Here is a 14,414-nt window from a genome sequence, read left to right on the forward strand (position 1 = left end):
TTTTAATTTTACCTATGTCCTTTTTCATCTAAGATGTGGTATAGAGCTGAATCAGAAAAATTTCCCCTGACAGACTCAGATCTGCCAAAGGATCAATAGCTTAGTATCTATGAAGATGATTTTACCTATCAATGCTCATCAAGCATCACTGGTCACTCCCTACTCTCGTTCTCCACCAGGAGGAATAATTTGTATTTACCCTTGCCATTACTAGAAAATTAACTGCCTTCACTGGCCCTCTTAGGTCTATGTCATTGGTAAGATTATTCATTTGACAAATATATTTTATGTCACACCTATGTGTCCAGCACTACCTAGGTTTTGTCTTTCAGCATAAAATAAGTTAATAACCACATTCTACATAAGAATAAGCTCAAGAAATGACTTTATTAGTTCTGTGTTCTAATCAAACAGTAAACCAGCCAGTAGTTCAATAGAACTTACTTTCATTCTCGGTTCGTATTTATATAGAGCGAAATAATCCCGTAAGAGGCCTCCAAATCATTTCTCTAAAGATTCCTCATACTTGATAAACACTGTAAGGCAGACCCTACTGATTGTTGTGACATTTTCTTTAGATACAAAAAGATCCCTTCTCATTGAAGGGTTAAAAGTGACTTATGTTAGACCTTAAGTTGAAGGAACAGGCCAACTTATTTTTGGTTAAGTAACATGATTAATGGCTCAAAAGATCAAACTGAATTTCCTCTAAGTATATTGCCACCATACTGCACAGATAAAGAAATAGAAAAACCTAAAGAAGAAAAAGGTCAAATACTAATAATACCTATGACAACAGACGATGTGGGTGATATACTTAAATGAAACTCACAGAAACTCTAAACTCTCATTTTAGGCAAAATTTTAATTATACCCTTCATTTCTATGTATTATAGTTTTACCACTAATGAGCACAATTTCACCAATCGTCCATAATACAAATGTGATGATTGCTATGAGTATGTCAAACCTGACATTTACTAAATGTTGGTTTCTTCCTTTCTTAATTGATGAAGCTCTGGCCTAAAATATATCAAAAAGGTGTATTCCAAGGTCTGGGAAATATAAAAACTTGATAATTAAGGCAACTTCCTTCTCTACTACATTCCAATTCCAGTTCCTATGGGAATCCTATACCTTACCACACTTCCACTGCTAAATTTACAATCGTTGTGAAATGTTTCACATTAGCTTATTCAGCAATAAGTCTTCAATTTTCACTCAATATCATAGTTCCTTTTCCTGTCTATTTTGTATTGTTATCTTCTCTTTGAAGCTGCATTAGTAAATAAGTAAATGTACTTTCTATTAGAACAAAATATGGTTCCACTATCTTATTAAATTCCTTCAGTGCTGAAGTCCAAGCTTATGTAATAGTCTATCTTGAACGCCTAATGGATTACTAAAAACTAAAATAATGCAAGGAAAATTTTAAAATGCAGTCAATTTGTATTCAATTAAATTAATGAGTCTAAGAACAAATAAGATAGAAGAGAGCAGTTAAACAAAATATATTTCATTTTTCTATTCCATTTAATATAATGCCAAATCTTCTACAATTTCATATCCAGCATATCATTAAGCTATTTTCTTATATCTGCCACACAGATATCTTAGAATCTTAGAATCTAACCAACTGTCCTCTATAAGTATTAACACCAAAAACATACGTCAAGAATGATAAAGGTAAAAGGTATCTCAGAAACCATCTGATATAACTCTTTTATTCTGAAAATGAGGCAACTAAGCTGAAGGGAAGAAGAAAAAAGATTCCCCCAAGGTCAAAAGGACTCTGACTCCCAGGCCAATGTTATTTCTATGACACTATGCTGTCTTAGACTGAATTGAAGACCACTTTTATTCATATTTTAAGTAAAAGGTTGTGTTTCAAACCAAGCAAAAGAATACCAAGGATTGTAGCATACACAGAAAACTTACTTAATGTTGCTATCAATAGCTTTAAGAGAAAGAGAAGAGGAAAGAAGAAAAGCCAATGAGGTAATAAAGAGTTGACAGAAAAAAGCTTTTCCATTAGACCCAATCAATACTGTATTCCCCCATCACTTAGGGCTTCACCAAGGAAAGTGAAACCAGAGTGAATATGTTTCCTCAAGGGTATTTAACACGAAAATGACTTGTTGGTCTCAACTGTAAATGTAAGGACCAGACATAACTGAATTTGAAATCAATGGCAGGGGCACCTGGGTGGCTGGCGCAGTCATTAAGCGTCTGCCTTTGGCTCAGGGCATGATCCCGGCGTTATGGGATCGAGCCCCACATCAGGCTCCTCCACTAGGAGCCTGCTTCTTCCTCTCCCACTCCCCCTGCTTGTGTTCCCTCTCTCGCTGGCTGTGTCTATCTCTGTCAAATAAATAAATAAAATCTTTAAAAAAAATGAAATCAATGGCAAAGGTTATTCCTCATTAACCTATCGTTAAGAAACCAAAGCCAGTCAAAATAGAAACAGGCCCTTTTCCAAATTGGCTACACCACCTACTTCCCCTCAGTTTCTGGGTCAAAGATATAAATTAATATAAAGGTGCTCCCTCTGTTAGCATTCCCACAGAACCTCCCCCTTTATAAGTAGTTATCCTGCTGATGAAGGGATGGATAAAAGTATGTACTTAGGGAAACAGGGGTGGCAACTGGGATTTGGGTTGAAGAGAAAGGGAAGACATGAGATTCTTAGCATATATCTAACGCTATATATCAAATGAAAATGGGTGGGCGATATTTTTTTTTATTTTAACACCAAATAAAAGGAAAGTGATAGTAGCCTGAAATATGAATTCCATTTCTTGCTCAGCATTTTCACATTTGTGCAGAAATTCTGCCCGAGCCTGACTAGTATTGATGCCATGGGCATATTAGTCACCAATGGAATTCATTTTGTTTTGATGAGTTATTTCTGACCACCTACTATGGAGAGAGCATTGACACAACATGGTCTTTTTCCTATAGGAACTCAAATTCCAAAGGTAGAGACAGGTACTTATACAGCAATTACAAGATCAGACAGACTGAACTGCAGACAGCAATCAGGGACAAAGCCAAATGAAGCCTGGGGCAGGCAGTGATTCATTCTACTCAGGAGGATTTGAGAAGATCTAGTGGAAGAGATGAAAGTTGAGCTGGGCTTCAATTAGTGGGCAGTACTATAGCAGAGTAGATAAATGAGGGGCCCTGTGGGGATAAGTCAAAGATAGGTGTAGAGGTTAAGGTCATTCCTCGTGGAAAAAACAGAAACAACAACTATAAACAAAAAGAACTCAAATGGATAGATGTGACAACTATTCCATGAAGGTCAGCAACATTGGACTTGAACAGACCACTGTGTGAGGGGGGATGAAGAAACAACCTTGATTGTCCAGCTTATTCATGTTGGTATCATACAAGTAGAACAGCATGCCTTCAGCCAGGCTTTGAACCCACATAAGCATTTTTAAAAGACAGATTGTGGCTAATTTTTTTAAGTAAGGAATTATTGTTATTTTTCTTGAAATATAGACATTAAAGGAGAAACTGTCCAAAAGAACACAACAAAACTACTTGGGACACAGTAATACAAATCTATCCAGGGTTAACAAATCTTAATTATATATTGTCCTAAAGGAAAAGAACCAGGTCTTCCTCATATTGCTGAATCCCAGGCTCAAGACCATGACAATGAGTTATCATAAAGGTACCTGGCAATATAACTTGATTGTAGATATTTAAAAGCAACCACCCACATTTAAATTGCTCAAGACAAAAAAAGCAGGTGGATAGATCTTTCTCCAGCAGTGACAATGTATGCCCAGAGACAGTAAAACATAGGCTTATGCCGAGTCTCAGTCCTCACTGCCTTTCGTCATTGTATGACCTCACTTACCCCTCTGGGGTCTCAGTTCCCTCCTCTGTAAGGTGGGTGATTATAATGAGCTCTGATGTTTTCCAATTCAAACGTATCAAGACTTTAAGTTGTACACCCCACTAGGCAGACACCTCCCTCCCAAGGCGGATGTCGCAGATACTCATCCTCAAATGCAGTTGAGTAATGGCATGAGACAAAGTATTAAAGCACCAATTCTAACAAGAATTTTTATCAGAATTTCGGGCATTTCTTGGATTCAAATAATGAACCAAGGTGCATGAACTTTACTACTCTCCAGCCCTTGCAGGTACACCCATGGAATGAAGTTTTGGACTGAATGTGTTTGCTCAACATGAGAAAGAGAGTGGGTAGGACTAGGGTTTAGGTGAAAATAAGAAGTGGGCCAAGGAACCTCTATTTTCAGGTTCCCAACCTAGATGGTAGTCCTATTAGCAGAACCACAATGAATGAAATTCTAACTCAAGAATCCGTGTAGTAAACCAGAAAATGCAGCCCAGGAACCTCAAAGAAAGATATTTTGTGGAAAAACTAGGAAAAGCAACATTGCGAAGTGAGTTTCCTTCTTGGTGCTGCTTTCCTCACAGTCTAAAGGCGGAGAGGGAAGAGTAGTCAGACTACTCTTCAAGATACCAAGCTGCAAATTGTGAAGGTAGCTCAGCCAAGATGCTGCTGACTGCTTTCCTGAACAAAAGCTACAAAGGAAAATGACCCGAGGGACTAATAGGGAGACAGGCTCAGCAAGGAGGCAAACAGGTGCCCTGTCCACCATTCTGAAGAGAAAAGAAATCTCCAATCTCTCAGAGGAATACCCCATGAGGAAAGGACGACAGAGGAAGCCTGGTTTTCTACCTTTCCTTGAATTCTGGACTTCTGGGCCATTATCACCTCACATGGCTCCACTCTCATTGCAAAATTCCACCACAGTCCTCCTTGAAACAGTAAAACATGACAACATACTTTTAACTCTCTCAATAGTGGGAAACCTGAAATTTGAGATCCTCCTTATTTTCCATCATATTTTATTAATTACTCAGACACTGACTAACATTTTCTGTTCCAACCTCTTTATGTGACTCTGGGTGGCTGTCTTTTTTTAAAGTCGTCTCTCCAACAGAATATCACGGATGGAATGGATATTATGTAGACACCTCAGCTAGTGCTATTTGTCTAAAAAAAAACAAAAAAAAACCCAGAATCTAACACTTATTCTAACCAGGTAATTTGAATATGGATTCCCTACTTTGGGTACTTACTTAAATTTTGTCCCTGGTTCTTAATTATTTGAGGAGTATTATCTGATTCTGGAGCACTGTGAAAGTGATCTGGGTCATCTTTTGAATTCTCGAAATTAAAATAAAACGTTTAAGTCACCAGTAGCAATAAAAAAAAATCTGCTGGAAATTTTTATTATTTTCTTTTTATAATAACTTATACAGGGGCGCCTGGGTGGCAGAGTCGTTAAGCGTCTGCCTTCGGCTCAGGGCGTGATCCCAGCGTTCTGGGATCGAGCCCCACATCAGGTTCCTCCGCTGGAAGCCTGCTTCTTCCTCTCCCACTCCCCCTGCTTGTGTTCCCTCTCTCGCTGGCTGTTTCTCTCTGTCAAATTAATAAATAAAATCTTAAAAAAAAAAACTTACACAAGCTCATAGTTTTTCTCTCTTGAATCTTTCGTATTTCATTTCAATCCCCTTTTTGACCTTAGGTTAAAAAAAAAAACCTTCAACACTGCAGCACACTGGATTTAATTCCTAATCCTTGAAGGAACGGAATGGGCCTAAATTGGGGTCAAAAGAAATAAAGAACAATACCTTAGACGAGGATATGTTTAATAGCACATTACAGGTAATTAAACCATGGGATCCAGTTAGGAACATCCTAAAGCACACTAGGAAAATAGTTTGTATCATTCCTGTGAAAGTAAAAAGCAGAGAGCAGATGAGCATGTCATGTCCCCAGCCATGACTGTTTCTGCTGCAAGGAGGGGAGCTATTTCATGACCTTGCAAGCTAAAATGGCCCTTAGATGCACTTTCACGGAGTCTCCTTGTTGAAAAAACAAGGAAGAAACAGGTCCAGGGGCTCCTAGCTGGCTCAGTCGGTGGAGCATGTGACTCTTGATCTTGGGGTTGGGAGTTTGAGCCCCACATTGGTGTACAGGTTACTTAAAAATAAAAATCTTTTAAAAAAAGAAAAAGAAAGAAAGAAATGGGTTCATTTCTAGTGCTGGCAGAGTGGGGGAAAATAGACTTGGAAAAACAAACCTGAGTTGAAACCACAATCTACATCCTTCTAACCAGACTTGTGAACCCGAGGAGCCCCACCCAGGCCAGCTAGACCTCAGCATCTTTTTGTGACAACTGGTGATAGTAACGAGAACCCCTCTTCCTCTGGGGCTTGCTGTAAAGGCAAGACTGACTGAGTCTACACGTCATTTACTCACTTCTTCACCGGTGACTGAGGAATTACAGTGACACGGGCAGGATGTTAGGCACTGAGAACTAGTAAGAACAGGGCACAGCTCCTATCTTTAGGAACTGGCATGCTGGTCAGAAAGAAGAAGCACACAAACAGACATTATGTGGCTCAGATTTTGGACACCATCGAACATTTGAAAGATTCAACAATAAGCAAAAAGAAAGGATCATCCTTATAATTTAGTGTACAGAGTGTCTAGGGATTATGGCTATGTTCCTAAGGCATTAATGAATAGAATAATGACTTTTTGTTTAAGGGCTATAAGATATGAAATGATGGGACTGCAACAGTTGGTAGTTCTCATCCAAGGCTACACTTCAGAATGATCTAGGAGGTTAAAAACAAGCAAACAAAACTGATGACTGATATCCGGGCCCCCAGAGTAGACACAGTAAGTCAGATTTTCTGGGTGTACAGTAAGCACATTTTTAAAACTCACGGGTGATTTCATTTTGCAGCTATGCTGAGAACTGCTGGCCTCTATAACCTCTAAGCCCTAACATTTTGTGATTGGACTACAGATCCCATTTGTCTCGTGCCATTCTTCTCCTCTAGGAAACCAAGTTTGGTCTTAGATCTTAGGGCTTTCTCTACTGACCCCTGAAAAGTCACTTAAAAAGACCGTAAACACTTAAACTCCAATAAGAGACATTAACAACAGTATGATTAGAAGCAGAGGGCCAGGAGGGATATAAATACCACAAACTAATCAAATGACTAACATTGAGCAGATAAAACAAGGAAGACTTTACAAAGTTTGTCTTTTCAGACTCGCTTGATTATGCAAAGACCAATGAACTTGGCGTAAACTCACATGTGAAATCCACCTACGTGCCAGAATATGAAAGCCACATTCAGGACATATTCAGGCCTGAACCAGGTTAAATGTCTTTGAAAGCCCATTAGCTATCAAACATTCGGCTTCAATTTTAAAATACTAGAAAAATTACTAAGGCTTTCCACTCTCTTGAATATTTTCCTCTGCCTAAAATGTATTTGCTTATAGGATTACCCTTGCAAGGCAGTAGATGTAGATCCATGGTAGAGGGTGAGTACTCTAATAAAACGTTTCCTCGGGAATTTGAGGACAAAGTGGATAGCCCTATACAGATGGGTAATCAGGATCCTTATCATGGTGCAAAACTATTAAACAGTAAATGATAACATGACTCAAATTTTCACCTGAGCATTCTATAATGCTTTGTAGTTTGGGAATGGTATTATTTAATGCGTATCAACCCTGCTTGTCCCCTAGCTCCCCTCCATCTCAGCAAAGGTACCACTCACTACTGAATTGTTCAGCCGGGAATCACCCAGGAACATTACTTGCTCTTGATTCAGATCTACCTGTTATCAGGCTTTGCTCATTCTACCTTCCACTCCCCTTGTCATGGCCGCCTTGACTGCCAGAAGGTTTCAGGTGAACATAATCAATGGCACAGACCAGTGGTTCTCAATCTTGTTGGTCTCAGGACCTTTTTACACTCCTAAAAATTAGTGAGTACCCCCAAAAGCTTCTGTATATGTGGCTAATATCATTTAATGCTTACCATGCTTAGAACTTAAAATGTTCAAATATTTATTAAAAAAATAAGTCCATTATATACTAATAATATAGTATGTTTAAATAAAACATAATTATAATTTCCAAAACAAAAAAAAATTTGAAAAAGTAGTTTATATGCTTGCAAATCTTTTTAATGCCTGGCTTAACAGAAATCACCTGGATTCTTAAATGTGTTTCTGCATTTAATCTCTTGCAACATGTTGTTGTGGCTGAAGTATATAGAGATAGGCTGGCCTCACCAAGATACATGTCTAAAAAGGAAGGAAAATTTTAATAGCCTTTCCAGATGATTGTGGATATATTATATAATCTCTGGAAAACTCCATTGGACACGTCACAGAATGAATGAAAAAAGTAAATAATCAGTATTAGGAAATGTTATTATGAAAATAATTTTGACCATATGGACCCACTGAAAAGTTTTCAAGGAGCTCCCAGGGCCTCTGCACCACGCCTTGAGAAGTGCTGGCCCAGACTTATGCCCTAGCCTCCTAAGGCTCTCCTGTGATCCCTTCTCCTCTCCAAAGCCAGCGTGTCCCTTTAACTATGCAAGTCACATTTTATCAGCCCCTATTTTTGACTCTAATGGATCTTAGATTAAAATACAAAGTCCCTCACAAGTCAGCCCTTGCTAGGTTTTCCAACATTACTTGTACCCTTTTCTCTCATTATTCAATCTACACTTCAATTCCCTCTCACCCCAATCTTCACGAGAAAGTTGTTCTCTTCTGCCTTGAACGTTCTTCCATCCCTCTTTGCCTGCCCTATCCTTTAGAACTCAGCTTAAATGACTCTTCCTGGGGCACCTGGGTGGCTCAGTCATTCAGTGTCTGCATTTGGCTCTGGGCGTGATCCCAGGGTCCTGGGATCCAGCCCTGCATCGGGCTCCCTGCTCTGCTGGGAGCCTGCTTCTTCCTCTCCCACTCCCCCTCCTTGTGTTCCCTCTCTCGCTGGCTGTCTCTCTCTCTCTGTCAAATAAATAAATAATAAATAAATAAATAAATAAATAAATAAATAAATAAATAAATGGCTCTTCCTCGGACAAATGTTTCCTAACCAAATGCTGGAGACACTATCTTCATTTTACAAATCAGCAAACAGAGGTTCAAAGACATTGAGAAAGTTGCCTAAAGTTCTTATAAATAATATATCCAGAATATCCAGAATTTGAATTCAGATCCCACACCAAAGTCCATGTATTTAATCACTCTGCTACATCATCACTTAAAAAGACAAGAAAAGACAAGACAAGAAAATACAGGACAAGCAGACTAAATCCTACAGGGTTCTCCTGACCTTGGTATTAACCTCTTTACATTCGTAAACATCTGAAGCAATTGTTTATGCTTAGAGTCAAGAAAGTCTGCCCCTCTGGACCCAAGTCTCCCAGTGAGTCCTTAGGTGTCCCAAGTGACACCCCTTGACATCTCTGAGGCTTCTGGCATGCAGAGAGGGATAGCCCAGCCAGGAGCCTGGGACCAGCACGTAATAACCCACCTACCAGTCTTTCTATTTCAAGCCTCCTCCTTGCTAGAGATTCTCCCTGGGGGCCCTAGATCATACACAGAGCAAAGCAAAACTGTCATCACACTCCACACTTCCTTGAACTCTTTATCTGATTCGCCCAGCAAGAGTTTCCAGGCTTCAAGTCAAATTGAGTTATTCACAGTCAGCCTTCTTAGCTCAAGGTAGTAGAGATAAAGACAGAGGACCTGCAGTGTGGGGAGTGGGGGCCATGTGACAGCCTAGCTACTTCCTGACTCCAGGAACCGGACAAGTCTCTCTGCCACTTTGAACCACAGTTTTCTTATGACAAAGATGGGGCTAACTGTATCAGTGGATTGCTATAAAGAACAAAAGGGGTAAAAGCTGGGAAGAAACTCTGTAAATCCGGAAGTCATATAGTCAATTGTTATTATTAAAAGTTATCATTATATATGGGTCATTTACAGACATTTTGTATCTAAGGCTCCTCCTTTTTTCTGATGCTTAGAAGGTGGCCTTGGCTTGAGAGTCCTTTTAATATGGTGGATCTTTCTTTAGACAACAGGTAAAACTCTATAGTTTGATGGGTAGGCCATTAGAGAATCCAAAATGTAGTAAATTAACTGGGTCTCTTCTAATAAGGCTGTCTTTGAGAGTCCTCATAAAATCTATAATAATTCTAGGAGGAAAAGCCAATAGCAAATACATCTTGATGAAGCACTCAAGGAAGAAAAGAGAAAACAGTAACCACTACTAACAAATTCCCTAAACCAAACCCACGCTGTCGTATCCATGTGTAAATATGCTCTCGCCAAGAACAGAAGCAATGTGGTGACACAGTGGTAAGGTCAGTACTTTTTCCTACATATAATTTCATGAGCCAAAGCTTTAGTTTCTAAAGATCTTCCAAAATATTCCTATTGCTTCCTCAAATACAGAGACTGCCTCATTTCTTGCAAATGGTTTGTCTAATTCTGTTCAAGAATATCAACTTCATTAAAACTTTAAAGATTTAATCCTGAGTTACGGCTTGATGAGATCTCTGTGGGATGAAAGAAATCAAGAGATCACAGTACCTGCTATTTTAAAATATTCTTACAATTGAAACTTAATTTGTTGATGAGAATGCACTGCTGTAGAGAAAATAGGATTTAAACACACACACACACACACACACACACACACACACACACACAAAATATCAGTTTAAATCCTAGGGTGGGTTTCTGAAGAGAAAAGCTTGTGAGGGTTTTTTGGTTTTTTTTTTAACAGACATCAAGCCAAATATCATTTAATTAGGCCGATTTTGTAGTTGAGACATAAGTCAGACTTTTAAAAAAGAAAATACAATAAAAGTACTTGCTATAAATGTAAAGTATCACCTGTCTTATGAAACTATTCTCGATCTATATATTAACCAGAAGTATTTCAACTTATAAAAATCTAATTTATGTTCCATAGATCCCATGATTATTTCCCCTTTTTCATCAATTTTCTTGTTGAAGTTTCTATTATCTGTAATGTTTTCTTCATCTATGTAAAAGGATGTGTTTGACAGTAAAATGTTGAATGAGTGTGCTGTTAAATTCTATATATCTACCAAAACAAGTTGGAAGCATACTGAAATATTTTGAATAGCCACAATCTGTATAAGAGCAGAAATAAGGACTCAGAAAAATAAGACAAATGAAAAGTAACAAAATTTAGTAAAAGACATAATCACTTATTGGATTTATTTTACCCACTCAGTGTAAATAGACTACATCATTTCTAAAAGGAAGGGACCTAGAAAACCAAATACTTAAGTCATGAAAAACATCTAATATTTTTTAGGCTAGGAATTTTTCCTGATTGTTGATTTTGTTTTAATGCTTTGGTTTAAGGGAAGGAATTAAATGATACAGAAAAATTATAAAAATTTAAAAATCACATAAAATACATAGATTTAGGCTTATGTCGTTACTATGCCTTCCAGAGGGCTCTCATTTGAAAAATGAAAGCGTGATTACTGGATGACTCCCAAGGTCCATGGCCTCTGCAACATTCCCAGAGTTGACAAACACTTTTCCCTTACTTGATCGTGAATGCTATCAATTACCTGCAGTAACTTTTGAGTCAAAACAGAAATGCTTTTAGAGTCAACCATATGCAGAGGTGTTTCTATTCAAAAGTAGAACCAATGCTGGAAATGAATGAGCTATGTAATTCACATGTGTGTACTAGTAGCTTAGATGCAGCAAATGAAGTGGTGTCAACATGTGAGCAAAATATTTAGCAGGCCTGGCCCATACAGGTATACTATATATAAATAATGACTCAAATAATAACACAAGAATGCTCCCTTCTTTATCACAAGGTACACAAACAGAAAGGTTCTAAAGGCTCTTTTATGGTTCGATGACTTCAGCCAACTTGCCAGTTCAAGGTCTCCAACATCTCATTTCCAAAGAGCTACAATCCATGCAGTGCCTAAGGGACTAACTACTCCCGCACTGTCTGTATGTCTTCACTATTCGATTTATTGCTATAATGCATGCTAGCTATAGAATGGTCATTTTAGAACCCTAATTGCCTGATTTAGCCTATACCATAACCTTCTACCAGTTACCTCCTATACTCTGCACTATTCCTGTTCTAATTACAAAATAATAATAATAGTAATAATAATAATAATAACAGCAGCAATCCCTAATGGTAAAAATAAATGCAAAATCTACAAAATTACTCCCAACCTTTGATAGAGGGCACCCAGCTTTCTTATACTACTTTTCTCAGTGTTGTGTTGTGAAGAACACAGGCAAGATAAATCAACTGGACTTAGATCTAGTCCCAATTTTACCCCAATCTAGCTATGTAACCTTCTACAAACCACCAATTTGCCCTGATTCTAGGTTTTCTCCTCTAAGTAAGGAGTTTGCTGCACAATCCCACAACAAGCCATCACATTGTGCTCCTGGGATGGCATTATTAAAGCATCGGACATGCACCATGACACTGGAATTGTGTGATGTGAGGTCCTGCACTGGCACCTCTCCTGTTTTAATTGTGCAATATCATGATTTTAAAATCTGAAACGTTTACCATGTAATTTCCGTACTCCCAGTGTTTATAAAGTTTCAACCTTATACATATCAGAACTTGGTGAACTAAGACAAGAAATTGAGAGACAATACGTCAGCCATGAAATCAGAAAAACAACTGTGGCCTTTCCCATCTAACGTTTCACTTAGTTTTACTGCCTCAGCTTCATTCCCTCGGAAAGTCTAGTCGATGGAATATGTGTCTCAATGACAGAATTTCAGAGTGGAAATTCTTTATCAGGACAAGTTATTCCATTTCACCACTTTCTTACCATTTGTGACTCAGTTTATAGTTCATAAGGGTATGACTTAGAAGGGCAAGTGATTTTAAGAATAACTCAAATATTAAGTGAAGGTAACATCAAATGCTTATAAAACAGGTTCCCTCAAATAGCTTTTTCTTTTTGGTGTTTAGCAACTTCCTCGCAATCCAGCTAAAGAATCCTCTCTGGAATTGAGATGTGGAAGGTGCTATCTCTCTATAAATAGGCTCATCCCATGCTATGTGAATCATGGTTGCTGACAGCAAATCAACAGACTAATTATTTGGCTTTGTTAGTAGCGATAATAGCACGCTAACATCTTTCCAAATCTTTTTCCGCACCCCACACTCCCATTCTTCTAAGCTAAGCTTCAGGCCAAACTGAAGTCCGCGGTGTGCAAATGCATGCACGTTGGCCTTGCACTGGGCATGTCTTAACAGGGCCTGTGATCTCTCAGCCAGATGATTACTGTGAGACTTTAGCTAAATAAAAGAAGTCACCAGCCAGGATCCTCTCTGCCAAGATGTCCACTAAGTAAATGAAAAAGAGGAGCGGATTAAATTAACACTGAAGAAAACAATAAACTCAGCAATTCTATTTTCTAAACAGATGCTAAGGAAAGGGCCACAGGAAGCAATTTCCCCATGTAAAATTAAGCCATGCAAACTGTTCATCTCCAAATCAACTTCCACACGGATCAGGTGAGTTCAGCTTACCCATTCACAAATATCACCCACCTATCATTTGTACTGCCTTGTTTAGAACCGAGGAGGCTGAGTAGCATCTACTCACAAACATCACTTAATTATCCCGACTGGAGTGCAAGAACATACTTCAAAGGCTGAAATATAAAGGTTACATTGAATTCAGAGTCTTGAAGTTCCTTGTAGACCACATAAGCCCTCAGAGAAGATGACCCCCAAATGATCCCAGCACAAAAAATACAAGGGATTTTATTTTCCCCTAATATGAATTACTTATTCTATAAATATAGAACTCTAGTTTTCATAGAAAGCTTCACTTTATGAAATTAATAGACTATACTAATTGTATGTAAACCAACCGAGATTTTAGTAGCTCTTGCCTTGGGATCATGATCTTTTTGTTTACTCCTGAAATTTACTATGCGATCAACATCACAGAATAAGAGAAGGAGTCCACTGTGAAGTCAATCATGTCATGAAAACCCATGGGAAAAACGAAAATGAGATGGTTTCTTCATAAGACTTAATACTAAATTTCTAAACTAATTCTGAGCTTCACTGATCCACACTTTCCAAATGTTTTCCTCACCCCAATGACCCTAGCCCATGTTTCATTTCCGGAACCCAGATGAACATCACAGTCAGAATAGCAAAGATGCTAACCAAAACCAGTCACCTGATCACAGAGCAAGCTTGCTTTCTAGGCCGTATTTCCTTTCAGTTGACCACACCAAAAGGAGAGTATCTGCAGATTGCAAATGACCTGGTGGGCCACACCCTGAAAATCAACAAAGTCGGGGAAAGGACATATCTGGGCAATTCCACTTCCATTCTCTCAAGCTGGCCTGGTTTGAGCTGGGAATAAGCACCCTGAAACTCAAGATATCCACTTTCCCTTTGTAAATAAAGATCACATCGAAGACCAACCGTGTGAGTTTAGGGACAAAGAAGGGAATCAACTTCAGAA

At 38.5% G+C, this 14,414-nt stretch overlaps 1 protein-coding gene across 2 annotated transcripts in view; it reads right to left on the reverse strand.

Annotated features, from left to right (window-relative positions):
- FGF12 (fibroblast growth factor 12) overlaps window positions 1-14,414 on the reverse strand; it is a 537,364-nt gene that overhangs the window by 235,945 nt on the left and 287,005 nt on the right. The gene's annotated exons all lie outside the window — the stretch shown is intronic.

Source organism: Ursus americanus, chromosome 4 (assembly GCF_024610735.1).
Source record: "Ursus americanus isolate L20-20 chromosome 4, mUrsAme1.1.p, whole genome shotgun sequence".
NCBI classification, from domain to species: Eukaryota; Metazoa; Chordata; class Mammalia; order Carnivora; family Ursidae; genus Ursus; species Ursus americanus.